This window comes from Prionailurus bengalensis, chromosome B1 (assembly GCF_016509475.1).
Source record: "Prionailurus bengalensis isolate Pbe53 chromosome B1, Fcat_Pben_1.1_paternal_pri, whole genome shotgun sequence".
Lineage (NCBI taxonomy): Eukaryota > Metazoa > Chordata > Mammalia > Carnivora > Felidae > Prionailurus > Prionailurus bengalensis.
The window spans coordinates 113250739-113263407 of NC_057344.1; the positions used below are offsets into that span (position 1 = coordinate 113250739).

General features: G+C 45.6%; 1 long non-coding RNA gene across 1 annotated transcript; it reads left to right on the forward strand.

The window, feature by feature from the left end:
- The first annotated feature begins 272 nt into the window (after positions 1 to 272).
- On the forward strand, positions 273 to 11872 carry LOC122477423. Its single transcript, XR_006295695.1, has 3 exons — positions 273 to 601; positions 1045 to 1187; positions 11699 to 11872. It is a non-coding gene; the product is annotated as an uncharacterized LOC122477423 (long non-coding RNA).
- Positions 11873 to 12669: the final 797 nt, after the last annotated feature.

Genomic DNA, 12669 nt, shown 5'->3' on the forward strand with positions numbered 1-12669 from the left:
TTCAGCTTTTTTTCTTTTTAATGTGAAATTCGATTTCGTAACAAATCGTAGCAAATACGACTTAGTCCGAAGGAATTCATTACCGAGGCGCTGGGGGAGGGGGAGTGAGGGGTAAATCCTGAGGTCCTTTGCTATTCTGGTCACCGTCCTCCCCCCAGTGGGTGAGGATAAACACAACCCTAGGGAACAGGGAGTGAAAAGTAGCCCGAGTTTTCTGGAGCCGAGAAAACCTGTGTTTTTGCGCTTAGGTTACTTTTATCTAACTGCAACTTTACCTATAAGTTTTTGAGCCTCGGACACTGAGTCTTTGTTCTGCATAGGACTGCTGCTGCCACTTAAAGAGATCGCAGATAATGTCCCCGGTTTAAGATCAGTGCTCAATGCACATTAACTTTCTTTCTTCTTTCTTTTTTAAGCTCTGCCTCTAACCTACGGAGGGATCACGCGGCAGTGGGGGGCAGATAAAAGCCCTTTGGCCGAGGGTCACCTCCGTCCTTGTTGTTCACTTGAGAGCAGTGGAGAGGAAAACGGTCCCCACGGGCGGACTTTGGCTTCTGGAGCCGCGGAGCCCAGCGGTCCGGGCCTCCCCGAGCTCCGCCCGGTATGGGGGGAGGGGCGACGGGGGAGGGGGAGGAGGGGACTGGGAGAGGGGATTTGGGGATGGGGGCTGGAAACGCTAACGAGACCTGCTGGGAGGACTTGCGTCTCCTGCAGGTCTAAGAGTGACTTGGGAGAGCGGGATAGAGGAGGCGGACCTGGGCCTAGTTTGCTGGCTGAAATAGAACTCTATTTCGAGGAAATCAATCAGTCTGCAAAAAACAAAAATGGAAGTCGAGGTTTGGGAAGAGTTGTCTCATCCCCAACTTGAGTGGTGCGGGCTTGGGGGCGGAGACTCGGGACTGAGGAGAAGCCCTTTTTCCCACCTCAGCTCCTTTCCCTGGACTTCCAGAAAGAAGAATTACCCTCCTCACCACCCCCCCTTCTTCCCCACACCCATCCCCGCTCGCCCGCCAACCTTTTTCTGCACCTCTTTTTCCCTTCAAGTGAGAAAAGCCTAGTTCCTGAGCCAGTGGAGTCGGTCCTCTCGCCCCTCCCGCTCCCACGCGGGTCCCCCCTTCAGCCACCGCTACTGCCACCACCTCGGTTCCACTCAATCGATTTTTGCTGCATGTCAACACTTATTACCGGTGAGTGTGAGGGTCTTTTTTCTCCTTCTCTAGGTCTCTTAATGATTTCTGAGCTAGTTGTGTATTAAAGCGCTTAAAGGAACCTTTAAGGTAATCTATAGCATGAACACCACCAGCCTCCGCTAGGGACCAAAGATGGCGAGCCGGAGGTCTGGCCCCCAGGAGCCCAGGCCTGCAGGCCTAAGCCCTCTGCGCGCCCAGAGGCTGGGGCGGGGGTGCTTGGGGCAGGAACCCCACACTGATAGTTCGCGGTCTCGGGGCTTTCCCCTCCCCCCTCCCCCAAACAACCACCCCTCACCTGTTACTCTAACCCTTTCTCCCGCCTGCCCTCGGTTTTTAAACTTTTAAAATTCCTGAGGCCTCAAACTCTTCATTCCCCTAGTAGCGAATTCAGACTGGCGGAGACCTAGGAAAAGGTGTATGTGCCCCACGTTTGTCTCAACTTCCTTCCAGGTCCTCAATCTGAGTTTTACTGCCCGTAACTTGGTTAGAAATTTAATTTTAAAAACTATGTTGGGCAACCTGAGCCGTGTAGGCGTCTTGATTTGTAGGTAAATCCTCCCCTTCGCCTCCCGGCCCTGCTCTTTCTTCCACCCCCCACCCCTGTCCCGCGAGGTGCTGAAACCCGGGAGTGCCTTTAGGAGTGTAACAACAACAAAAAATAATGAGAAAAAAATGAAGAGCATCTTAAAAGTCGCAGTATTCCTCGAAAGCCCCATAAATTAACCCTGTGAAAAGCAGCGAACTCTTTTAAGGACAGTCTATAAAAACCTGGCGCGTTCTCCAAGGAGGATAACCTCACCCCCACCCCCACCCCCATCCCCCCACCCTCACCCCCACCCCGCGTCGCGAATGTGACCAAACAAAGGTCTGTCCTGCAATCCACATCCTAATCCACGGGCGCCTTCGCCGCCGTCGCCGGGGCTGGCCAGCCTCCCGCCCGCCGCTCTCCGTCGACGCAGGCAACTTTGGGAGTCCCAGGCTAGCCGATGTAAATTTTTTAGAGAGGGGGAGAAAAAAGGGAGAGGGTGTAATCAGATCAGAGGCCTTTATGAATATAGAGTCCCTATTGATTGATTTATAAACCCCCCGGCAAGCAGCAGTTAATCTAAGCACAGGGGGAAAGCAAGAGACGTGGCTGATTGAGAGAGGAGAGGTCTTGAAGTAAACGGGAGAAATTTCTTGTAGCAGATTTTCAGAAGGGATTTTTAAAAACTATCCTTCCTCCCCCAGCGTCCCTAATCTGACAATTGCATTTTAACTAAACTTGAGAAAGTGATTTTTAAAAAATAATAATGGGTTAAGTAGAAATCTGATTTTAGATACATAACTAATTTTCCTTTTCAGGTTTTAGCAGACTAAAGCAGGGACATTTTACTCTCATCTTAAAAGTTTATCATCCTGCTTCCCAATCCCCCCACCCCCACCCCCCACGAAGGGAGGCCTTCTCATTGTTAACTTTCTATTTGGAAAGATAGAATCCAGAATTTACTGTGTTTGGGATGCATAACTCCATTCACTTCTGAGTATTTTATGCATTTTATGTAAATGTTGATTTTAGATTTTGTTTGAAGATTAGAGAAGGCCTGGAAAACATAAAATATACCATTAAAGATGTATTTAATTCTACTTAATTGCCTTTAAAAAATCATTGCTACTTCTGTTGTAACAACGTATGAACAGTTCAGTGGCAATTGTGGAAAACAGGAGATAGTTGAGGCTTAAGTTACCTAGCCAAAAAAAGTGACTAAAAGAACTATCTAAATTCCTCTTTATAAAAACATAAAAAAAAAAAACATTTAATGGATGTATGGTAAAGTTGTTTGGTTTTGGAAGGTTGTGTGGGGGGTTGCATTTTTTTTTCCTCTCTCTGAAGGGCTAAGAGAAGTTGAGACTCATTGATTTGGTCCTCCCTGAGCCGGTGTGTGTCTGCACCCTCTGACTTTGATGGATCTTTCCAGACCTAGTTCTCCTGTTCTTCCTGCAAAAATGTTTAAAGTGTCCCCCATCCCAACCTTGCCCTGTCTCTTTCTCCTCCCCTCCCCCCCCATCTTCTCTCTCTCCTGTTTTCTTTACCCATTCTAAAGTTTTTTGTCCTTGCCTTTTTCCTGTTCTATCAACTTAGAACAGGTCCGCTGATGCTGGGACCTCATATACTAAGCAAAGCTAAGGCTTGGTTGGGGTGGTTTCCTTAGAGCCCCAGGACTCTCTACCAATGCTTCCTCTGTCCAGAAGAAGCAAGGCCTCTCTGTCTTCTGCGACAGTTTGCGGCAGGGCAGCGCGGGACCCCCTGGCACGCGGTCCTGGGCAGGAACCTCTATCCTCGTCCCTCTGGGGAGATGGGACCTAGAACTGTCTCAGCTGAGAAGGCAGTGGGGCAGCACATGCAATGTGACGTGGATCCCAGACTAGTGGCAACCCACTTCTTGGACTCTTTCCCCGTTCGGCTTGTGTCAACAACCCCCTCAACTCAGTTTCTCTGGGTTTCGGGGTGGGGCTGCTGAACCCAGTTGAAGTTTGATGGCATCTTTCTCTGTCCTCCGGGATGGACTAGCGGGGCCTTCTCTGTCGTCACTTAACGCGGCTGCTTGCCTTTGGTTACGGACGAGTATATCTGACTGATTTCACCAGGAAGTGTGCGGGCACCGGGTAGTGGGAGGGTAGGGGACGCTGATGTGGACAGAGGTAGATGGTAGATGACCCTGCAGGCCATCCCCAGTGCCGAGGAAGGGGCTTTGCCGGCCAGAGCCCAAGGCTACAGACGACAGGTCACTTTGCTAGAAAATAATATAATATCAAACAAACCAATAAAAAAAAAAAAGGAAATTAAAACTCTTCTTCTGCGGGCCTCGGGCGATGTTCATTCGCAGTGTTCTACTAACCTTAGCGTCTCCACCCCTCGCTTAAAATCCGTGAAATCTTAGGAGCCACTCTTATCTGATGAGGCAGGGTCTTGTTTGTTTCTTTGACAGAAAAAAAAAAAAAAAATCCCGCCTGCGGAATTCTAGGCTGCTGCTCCACGGCATGAAGCTCCCCTCCCCAGCTCGGAACCTCCTTTTCCCGTGCAGCACCCCCCCCCCCCCCAACCTCTGCCCGGTCCACCTCTGAGCTCCAAGAGATGGCAGTCTGGACATCTGACCAGGACTTTCTGGACCCATGGATTCCGCGGGAGCCACGTGGCCCAACTCTCAGAAGGACCCTAGGTGCCGCCGCTCTACCTGAACTTGCCCCCAAGGGTAGCTTCGCCTTGGGCCTCACTGAAGCGCCTGAACTGTGGATCGGGGACAGCCGTGTCCTACCGCCTTCTATTGACCAGAACAGCTGCTTTATCTTAATGTTCTTTTTTTATTTTTTTTTTTAAATTTTTTTTGGCCCTGCAACAAGGGGAAAAGGGCGATGGCAAGTCGTGCTGCCTCGCATTACCCTGACGATATTTTCAGAGGCACCCGGAGAAGTGGCGGCCCAGAAGGCAACCTACGCACCTCCGGGGATCCCTTTCGTGTCGCCGCACTAGTGTTTGCACGTCCCCTGGGACAACAAAACGGAATCTAATCCTCAACTGCCGCCGCGCACCCACCTCCCTCCGGCGTCCCCAACCGGCAGCGGCAGGCTGGCGAGCGTCGAAGCCCGGACGCTGGGGCAGCACAGACTCGCCCCCGGGGTCCTTCTGGGGCAAAGTGCCCGCCCTGGCGTCCGCGCGCTCGTCACCCCCGCACGCGCCGCTCCCGGCCCCAGCAGCGGCGTCGTGGGCGGTCGGGGCCCAGCCAGAGCTCAACCTCTTGGCTGCGCCTCGGGGACGCCTGCTGCGCCTCGGCCGCGGACCCGCTGGTTGCTCTGAAGTCTCAGAGGCGGCCTAAGGAGGCCCAGGCCGGAGCAGCGACCCCTCCCGCACCCCCGCCACTTCTCTCCTCACCCTCTCTTGGGCTTCTGTGCCTTCATTCCCGAGCGGCCATATACCTTGAGTGGGTCATTCCTGCCTGCCTCCCTAGAGCTGCCTTTCGAAGCCCTAGGGTTGAACATTAACCAGACGGAGCTATAGAGTAGGGTAAAACGTTACATATAAAAATGAATCATCTATCCGATCCTGGGAGCGAGGACCTATAGAGAGCTCCGCGCCTGGAGCTGCCCGGCTACGTCCCCGGCCCAATGCACAGACCCTTCTGGCATCCACTTCCTAGGGACCATTGAGCCGCCCGCGGCTGAGGGTGGGTGGAGGCGGGGAGAATGGGGGTTATCGAACCTGCCGTTCTCCTTGAGTGGCCTGATGTTTAAGCTTTCTAACGCAAGCGAATTTCCTTTCCTTTTACACTTGAGGTACACAGGTCTGGAGCAGCCTTTCCTGTCTTAGCAAAGTTAGTGGGAGTACCTGAGGTTCTAGGAGGGGACGCTGCCCACAGGGTCGAGAGCCCAGGCTGGTCGGTCGACTCTGGGAATCGGCCGCCAGCCCTGGCGCTCCCGATGGACCCTGAGAGGCAGGCTGGGCGGGTAGAGAGTGGAGCGGGAGCTCTGCAAGCCCAGGTTGGAGCCTGAGGGGAGGCGCACGGTGGGCGGCGCAAGGGGCGGGGGTGGGGGGTGGGGGGGTCTGGCCGGGAGGCTGAGCCCGTGCGCTCGCCCCGGCCAGCTGTCCTGCTGAAATCCCAGGCTCAGGTCGCACTCCCATCCCCCCTCGCCTGGGCCCTGCCTGTTTCCGATTCTGATTTTTTTTTTTTTTTTAAACATAAGTACTGACTAAACCCACTTGCCCAGTCAAATACACAGAATTTATGAAAAGATAACAGCGGGGAAAGAGTTCAAGAGAGAGCACGTCCTCAGTTCTTATGCCCTCACCTGGAATCATTAGCAACCCGTGGTGCTTGGTAAATCCCTGAATAGAAAGGTGATTCCGTTTGTGTATCTCTCGCTCCCTCTGTCTAACCTCTCCATTCCCCTCTCGCCCATTCAAGAAAAGAGATAAAGTTAGGTGCTAGCAAGAGAAAGCTGTAATGTTATACAAAGCTTTCAGGAGTTGCCAATCAACCTGCAGAGTAATTGTACTTCTTAAGATGATTGGTTTATTTCTACTATCCATAGTAGCTGCTTTACTCAAAATGTGGTGCCTGGCCCATAATAACCTCTGAGTAAAGATTTCTTTAACAGGTAACACCCCCTACTTCTTACCCACACCTTGGAGTCTATCTCTAACCTGTTCATTGAAGCAGTGTAATTTTTACTGAGAGCATTCACCCAAATCTTTGTACTTAGGGGTGTGAGAAAGTGGCTGTGGTGGTGTGCATATTTGATGTGAGCTGTGCATCATGCCATTACTCTCATGGTCATGCTTTAGCTTCTTAAAAAACTACTTCTTCTCTAGTGTGTTTATAGCCTGTACAGCAATTGTGAGAATTTCTGGCAGGAGGTAGAGACCGACAACAGTGACATTCAGGGGACAAGATTTCACAGACTCAGCAGGCATCAAGCATGTGATGAATACCATATATTTGTATTAGTTGGATATTAGTTCCAGGAGAATGACTTTGAGTGTAAGATGTAATTACAGAATGTTCCTCACTTCATGTAATGTCAGTGCTCTGCCTTCGGAGCACACAGTATTCTATGTGATTCCCAAAGAGCAACACAACCCCAGATTGTCATCACCCAACTGTGTGCTACCCCACTTCTCCAAGAAAAATAGAATGGACTCAACTGTTCTACCAGTTAGCTCCCCAGAGGGAATGAACACATCAAGGCAAAGAAATAAAAAGAGAGATGAGTCACACTCAGTTGGCCCACAGTGACTTACAGACACAGAGAAACATAGGTGGAAAAAGGACATTTACTTTTAAAGGTGCAGGTAGCTGGGGAAAGGGATAAGATAGAGAGCATTGCAGTGTTCACTCAAACTGTCTTCTCCCCCATCAAATTACCATGTTATCTGACACTCTCAATCTATTTGTGTCCTGGGTAACAGACAGTTTGACCAAGAGGTCATAGACGAGAGGGCTTGGGTGATTGGAAACAAGTTTGACAAGAAAGGAATCTGGGTGGGGTGCCACCGTGGAGGTGGAAAGATGAGGCCACCGTGGCTGCAGCGGCCTGGGAGCCCCAAGTCTCTGCTGGACTCTGCATTCACATGCAATGCCTCGTCAGAGACCAGAGAGGAAGAGCTATCCACACAACTTTATGGACAGGAGAAGCTTATGTCTCTCTCTTCACAGCCCTTGTCTTTACCTTCTCCTTATTTCCTGTCACCCTCATTTCCTCCTTCTCCTTTTGCTCTTTTCCACCTCAGTTGGCTGTCTCCAGAATTCTGGTTGCTCTTGGGGTTATCCTCTACCTGTCTCCTCTTTTGAATCAAGGCTTTAGATTGTAGTGTTTACAACTCCAGATATGAAAAGTTGTTTTATCCAATCAATAGCCTGCTTGTAAACTATTTGTATTCATAAATATAGAGTGCTTGTATGAACAATAAAGGTGTCAGGGCCAATAAGTAAAACATGCAACATTGGAATATGTCTTTTCATAGCAACAGAGGGACTGCGAACATTCTGTTACAAAGCTCCATTGAAGACTGGATATCCTGGAAGGGTCAGTGAACACACTCCTTTAATCCCAGGAAGCATCACCCTTGGCATTATGACCAGCAAGATGGTAAATCTCAGTTCAGTTTACTACTCTCAACTTGGAAGCTCCTCTTCTGCCTGAAACCACCACCTGTAGGCTTGGACACGTTCTCAAAATTATGTGTTCTAAAAGAAAAAAAGTTACAGTTCGGTGTGGAGTTTATGTGCTAACATGAGTTTCTTTCTGCATCTTTTCGTATAGAGGTACTTGGTTTTCTTGTACTATATCCTATTGTTATTGGCTCAGCAGTATTTTTTTGGTGATTTTCCTGCCTTTTATGGTTGGAAAGCACCTTCATTGTCATCCTCCATTTTCAGATTAGAACTTAGTAGAACGTTGTCTTTCTCCATAGAAGATTTGTCCCATTACCATCCTTCTTTGATTCCTTTTCCTTTGTAACTTCTTCCAACATCTCTTTTAGAGATAATTCTAAATCTCACAATTCTCTTCCTTTTTACTTTTTAAATTTCATTTCTGGGCACTTAGTGTTCCCATACCTTAAACCTCTAGATTACTCCTTTGTCAATTACCATGTGGGATGTATTACTAGGAGTTGAGATTTGGGACTTATTTTCTTTTAAGCTTTTTGTGGGAGCCTGGAACAATACTTGCTAAGTAGTAGGTGTTCAATAAATGCCTACTGATCAATTGGTAGAATTAAAACTTTTGTTCACAAAAATTAAAGTTCAAAGATTAAAATCTATAGAAATAGCATGAATTAAATCTCAGATTATTTCTAATTCATTTCTTTCTTTTTTAATGTTTATTTTTGAGAGAGAGAGTGAAGAGAGCGTGAGCTGCAGAGGGTCAGAGAGAGAGGGAGACACAGAATCTGAAGCAGGCTCCAGGCTCTGAGCTGTCAGCACAGAGCCCAACGTGGGGCTTGAACTCATGAACCATGAGATCATGACCTGAGCTGAAGTCGGCGCTTAGCCAACCGAGCCACCAAGGCACCCCAACTCTAATTCATTTCTAATTTTCTCTCAACAAATCAGATATGTGAAAGAATTCCATAGTAGAAATTTCATCTTGATCTTTTTTTTTTATCATCACTACTATCATTTTTATTACATCAGAGCATTTTTAGGATAATGAATCAAATCATTCATCATTTTTAGGATGATAGGGCTTGTAGGATACTGGAAAATTTTTAATGTTTCTTAATAAATAGTATGGAGAATGTGTGTGGTGAGGGAGACACTAAGGAGATGTGTATGTGGTGGTTGGCGGAGGGGGGCACATAGATGACAGATGTATTCAGCTTATAATGTCAGGAAGTAGAATCGTGTTACTAGTTAAGATATTATGATCTCCAATCTTCACAATTATTTAACGCACTTAACAATTTCACTCTTTATAATAAATAGTAAAACATAGTGCTTCACAATATACAATAGACAAAGTTCTTTTTTTCATTTTTATAGTTAGAGATAAGGAACTTGAGAAATTAAGTTAAACTGTTAGTCAACCCCAGAACAACAAAAAAGTATTAACCCAATCAGACTCTCACTAACGTCATAGACCAAACGAACCACAGTTATTTTTATTTCTGCTAATTGTTGCCCCCACAAACCTCCAATATTTTTGATTAATTTATTGGTGGCAAAATATTCCCTAGATCACTTACCCTATCCACTCCCACTTGCCAACTGCTATCATAAACAATAAATACATTTCACCAGAACAGTAGGAAGATTGGCATTACCTTTGATGAGACAAGTATGAAGCATTTAATAATTCTTGTTACATACAAGAAAAAAATGTTTTACCTTATTATACTAAAAAAAAGCAAACAAACATACATATGAACAAACAACTATATAAATGGGGAGGCTGAAATGGCAGAGAGTTACAATAAGGTGAGTTTTACGGTGCCTATATGGCTTTCAAAACCACCATGTCTACGTCCCTGCCCTGCTGTTCTTTAGAAGAACACTCTAGACTAGATGGCTGAAGATTCAAAAAATCAAGGGGGAAGATGACTGGGAATCTATACGATGTGATAGGCAAATTACCTTTGATTGGTTCAGGCACTCTAATCATCAATTCAAAAAATGATCTAGAGGCGCCTGGGTGGCGCAGTCGGTTAAGCGTCCGACTTCAGCCAGGTCACGATCTCGCGGTCCGGTCCGTGAGTTCGAGCCCCGCGTCAGGCTCTGGGCTGATGGCTCAGAGCCTGGAGCCTGTTTCCGATTCTGTGTCTCCCTCTCTCTCTGCCCCTCCCCCGTTCATGCTCTGTCTCTCTCTGTCCCAAAAATAAATAAACGTTGAAAAAAAAAAAAGATCTATACACTCAAGAAACAATGGGCCAATATTATTCTCACAGTACTTTAAATATATTTTTTCCATTATATTTTGACCTGATTTTATATATAATCTTTTCTAAATGTAACTATAGGGTGATGCAAAAGATCTGAGTTATTGAATATTTCTAGGAGCTACGCACTGCGCTAAGTGTTTTTCACATATTATCTCAATCAGTTCTCATAACAATCCTCTAAAATAGATACTGTTATGTTTTAATTTGTCAGATGAGGGAACTGATGCTCAGAAGTGACTTGCTTCAGGATGCTTGGCCAGTGAGTGGCAGGACCAAGCCTAGAATAGGACTCAAACCAGGCACAGTCTGACAAATCAGGCCAATCTAAACAAATGGCCACTGTAAAAGAATTCTGTCTTCTGTACCACTTTCTGTTGATGTTCATTAGAAAATGTCATTCATAAAAGACATACAGATTAAGGAAATATATTAAGAGTGCTATGGAAATAATGTTGCCTAGTTAGTTTATGAAATGCTCAGTGTTTGAAAAAAATGATGATTATAGTAACCGAGACCATTAAGGGTAACATTATTCTACTCTTCTGTGTGTGTCTCAAGGCACGTTTCTCAGACTAAAGTAATAGGTATAACCTCTTAAGCTATTTTGAAGTGTGACATTTTATTATTTTTAATTTTTTTAAAATTCTTTATTTATATTTGAGATTGACACAGAGTGTGAGCAGGGGAGGGAAAGACAGAGAGGGAGACACAGAATGTGAAGCAGGCTCCAGACTCAGCTGTCAGCAAAGAGCCCAACACGGGGCTCGAATTCACAAATCATGAGATCATGACCTGAGACAAAGTCGGATGCTCAACTGACTGAGCCACCCAGGTTCCCCTATTATTATTATTTTTAAAGTAATCTCTACCTCCAATATGGGGATTGAACTCATATCCCAACATCAAGAGTTGCATGTTCTACTGACTGAGTCAGCCAGGTTCCCTTGAACTATGACATTTTAGATATGATAGGAAATGGAGCAAACTCTTGCTAATATTAAAGAAAGAATTTACACACACACACACACACACACACACACACATCAGTTGGCATATGATGAAATGATTTTTCCTTCGTCTTGTACGTTATGATCTGCTTCCTCCTTTCTTGCCTCTCCTCACCCTCCATTGTCCCTTTCAATGCTAACTCTAGGTATCAGCTTAGATATCCCCGGAAAAGGCTTCCCTGACATCTTGGCATTGGATTAGGTCAAGGTGCCCCTTCTGTATGCTCACATACCTGTAAAAAAGCATATAACACACTTCCATGAACTTAACACTTTTGAAGATTATAGGTCAGTTACTTTGTAGAATGTTTTTCAGTTTAGGGTGTGTGTGTGTGTGTGTGTGTGTGTGTGTGTGTGTGAGATATTTTCCTGTGATTAGATTCCAATTACATATCTTCTATGATATTCAGAAATATCACAGAAGTGATGCTGTGTTCTTAGACACACAATGCCTGCTTACACATAATTTCATGATGTTACATTGCTTATTTGGTTTAGGTGACATCAGCTAGCTTCTCTATTGTATTATTACATCTCCTCTCTTTGTAGTTAGTATTTCACAAGCATGAAGTGTTTCTTTACAGTGAGAAACTGAAGCCTCCTGCCAACAGCCATGTATGTGAGCTTGGAAGTGGATTCTCCAACTCTCTAGATGACTGCAGCCCTGGTCACTAACTTCACCCCAAGTCTGAGCTGCTCCGAGATTCCTGACCCTCAAAACTGAGTGAAATAAATATTTATTGTTTCAACAAGTTAAATTTTGAGTAATTTGTTACATTGCAATATGTAACTAATCCACTACATACGGACTTCCTATCTTCCAAAAGTTTGTCACTTTTTTTTTAAATTTTTGTTTGTTTGTTTGTTTGTTTTTCTGTCATTTTTTATCTATTATAGTCCTCCCACTTCTTTGCACTTAAGGGTTCTCTCTCTCCCCCCCCCTACCATTTTAATAGCATTTGGGGGGGAAATAGAGATAAAACTATTTGATCTACCAATTTTCTTAAGTTTATTTATTTGTTTTGAGAGAAACAGAGGCAGCACAAGTGGGGGAGGGGCAGCAAAAGAGGGAGACAGAATCTCAAGTTGGCTCCATGCTGCCAGCATAGAGCCCGATGCAGGGCTCAAACCCACAAACTGTGAGATTATGACCCCAGCCTAAACCAAGAGTGGGACACTTAACCAACTGAGCTACCCAGACACCACTTGATGTGACAAAATTTTACCAGAAGTCCATGGAGGGGAATCTTAAGCACAGATTTGAAGGAGGGAAAGGATAGGACTTAGTGATGCTGTTTAAGAAAGACATTTGAGTTAGAAGAAATATGAGATAAACACTCTGAGACAGAAAAATAAACTTACAGAAAATAAGAAGCAACTGAAAATGATATTTTACTTCATATTTAATAAATAAGATTCTGAGTTTTAAAAGTATAATTTAAGAATATTTCTTTTGTCTGCCCAGCACTGCTCTCCTTCTGGAGACAGAAGTGTCTTCTTTTTGGAGGAAATGCTGTTTTCTTTACTTAAACTGTATTGTTCTAGTGGAGGCTGC